Source organism: Phyllostomus discolor, chromosome 4 (genome assembly GCF_004126475.2).
Source record: "Phyllostomus discolor isolate MPI-MPIP mPhyDis1 chromosome 4, mPhyDis1.pri.v3, whole genome shotgun sequence".
NCBI lineage: Eukaryota > Metazoa > Chordata > Mammalia > Chiroptera > Phyllostomidae > Phyllostomus > Phyllostomus discolor.
In genome coordinates this window covers 148422760-148425566 of record NC_040906.2, presented here as the reverse complement: position 1 = coordinate 148425566, position 2807 = coordinate 148422760, and the positions used below count along the sequence as shown (strand labels likewise).

Sequence of the window (2807 nt, the reverse complement as noted above, 5' to 3'; positions counted from 1 at the left end):
TACCAAAGAATACCTGTAAGACTATCAGCTGATTTCTCAAAAGAAACTTTGCAGTCAAGAAGGGACTGGCAAAAAGTATTCAGAATCATGAAAAGCAAGGCCCCACAAGCTACATTACTCTATCTATCAAAGCAATCATTTAGAATGGAAGGACAGATAAAGTGCTTTCCAGGCAAGGGAAAGCTAAAGAAGTTCATTATCACCAAGCCATTATTACAGGAAATGTTAAAGGGACTCATTCAAGAAAAAGAAGTTCAGCTCTGCTGCTGCCTGTCTCTGCCTCAGTTGCTATGCTGTCTCCGTGTCTCAGTGTCCTCCAGTCTCCTGCTCACCCAGCTGTGCCATGGAGGGCTACCATAAGCCTGACCAGCAGAAGCTGAAGGCCCTGAAGGACACAGCCAATCACCTGAACATCAGTTCTATCCAGGCTACCATGGCAGCCAGCTCTGGCCACCCCACATTATGCTGCAGCACTGCAGAGATCATGGCTGTCCTCTTTTTCCACACCATGTACTACAAGTCCCAGGACCCCTGGAATCCTCACAACAACTACTTTGTGCTCTTTAAGGATCACCCAGCTCCCATCCTGTAAGCCATCTGGGCTGAAGCTGGCTTCCTACCTGAAGCAGAGCTGCTAAACCTGAGGAAGATCATCTCCAACTTGGATGGGCAATCTGTTCCAAAACAAGCTTTCACTGATGTGGCCACTGAATCCCTGGGCCAGAGCCTTGGTGCCACTTGCAGGAGTGCCTACACAGGCAAGTATTTTGACAAAGCCAGCTACCATGTCTATTGCCTGCTGGGAGATGGGGAGCTGTGGGAGGGCTCCATGTAGGAGGCCATGGAATTTGCTGGCATCTACAAGCTGGACAACCTCAGTGCCATTCTGGACATCAACCACCTGGGCCAGAGTGAGCCCACTCTGCTGCAGCACCAGTTGGACGTCTATCAGAAGTGCTGTGAGGCCTTTGGCTGGCACACCATCATTATGGACAGACACAACATGGAGGAGCTCCTCAAGGCCTTTGGCCAGGCCAAGCACCAGCCAATAGTCATCACTGCCAAGACCTTCAAGGGCAGAAGGATCATGGGGATAGAAGATAAGGAGCCTTAGCATGGGAATCCCCTCCCCAAAACATGGCTGATCAGATCATCCAGGAAATCCACAGCCAGATCCAGAGCAAAAAGAAGATCCTGGTGACTCCCTCACAGGAGGAGGACACCCCCTCAGTGGACATCACCAACATCCACATGCCCACTCTACCCAGCTACAAGGTTGGGGCCAAGATAGCTACCTGCAAGGCCTACAGGCAGGCCCTGGCCACATTGGGCCAGGCCAACAACCGCCTCATCTCTCTGGACAGGGACACCAAGAATTCTACTTTCTCAGACCTCTTCAGGAAGGAGCACGCAGATTGCTTCATTGAATGCTACATTGCCGAGCAGAACCTGGTGAGCATTGCCGTGGGCTCTGCCACTTGAGACAGGACCTTACTCTACTGCAGCACTTTCACAGCCTTCTTCATGCAGGCCTTCAACCAGGTTCACATGGCAGCCATCTCTGAGAGCAGCATCAATCTCTGCAGCTCGCACTGCAGTGTGTCCACTGGGGAAGAGGGGCCCTCTCAGATGGCCCTGGAAGATCTGGCCATGTTTCAATCAGTCCCCATGTCAACTGTCTTTTACCCAAGTGGTTGACTATCTACAGAAAAGATGATGGAATTAGCAGCCAGTACAAAGGGCATCTGTTTCATCCCAACCAGTTGCCCAGAAAATGCCATCATCTATAACAACAATGAGGATTTCCAGATCGGACAAGCCAAAGTGGTCCTAAAGAGCAAGGATGACCAGGTGACTGTGATTGGAGCTGGGGTGCTCCTGCAGGAGGCCTTGGCTGCTGAAGAAAGAAAAGATCAATATCCGTGTGTTATACCCTTTCACCATCAAGCCCCTGGACCAGAAACTCATCCTTGACAGTGCCATGCTACCAGGGGCAGGATCCTCACAGTGGAGGACCACTACTATGAAGGTGGCATAGGTGAGGCTGTGTCCTCAGCAGTAGTGGGTGAATCCGGCATCACTGTCGTTTGCCTGGCTATTGGCCAGGTAATGAGAAGTGGGAAGCTGGCTGAACTGCTGAAGATGTTTGGCATTGAGAAGGATGCCATTGCACAAGTTGTGAGGAGCCTTGTCACCAAGGCCTAGGGAGGGCGGCTCTACACATTCCTGAGAGATTCTGGCAGAGGTGCTCAGAAATATACTGAGAGCAGTGTTAAATATATGTTTTGAGAAAAAAAAGAAAAAGAGGTTCAAAACTATTAACATTAAAAAGGCAACAAATTCACAACTATCAACAACTGAATTTAAAAAACAAACTAAGCAAGCAACCAGACAGGAACAGAACCATAGGTACGTAAACCATTTGAAGGGTTATCAACTGGGAGGTAGAAGGGGAAGAATGGGGGAAAAGGTACAGGAGTTAAAAGCATAATTGGTAAGCAAAATATAGACAGGGGGATGTTAAAAATAGTATAGGAAATGGAGAAGCCAAAGAACTTATATGCATGACCCACAGACATGACCTAAGGGAGTGATTGCTGCAGGGCAAGGGGTAACAGATGGCGGGGAAGGGGGGAGAAGAGGACAAATATTGGAACAACTATAATAACAATTAAAAAAACAAATGGACCTTTTCAGGTTTAGAAATTATTTGTTTCTCATTGAATTAAAACAGCAAGGAATGGCAAATCAAAGGTATTATTAGCATCTTTCTCCCTTTCTCAGCTGTCATTAGATTTACTATCTCT

General features: G+C 48.2%; 1 pseudogene; it reads left to right on the top strand.

The window, feature by feature from the left end:
- Positions 1-240: 240 nt before the first annotated feature.
- LOC114495328 lies at positions 241-2298 on the top strand (annotated as a pseudogene).
- Positions 2299-2807: the final 509 nt, after the last annotated feature.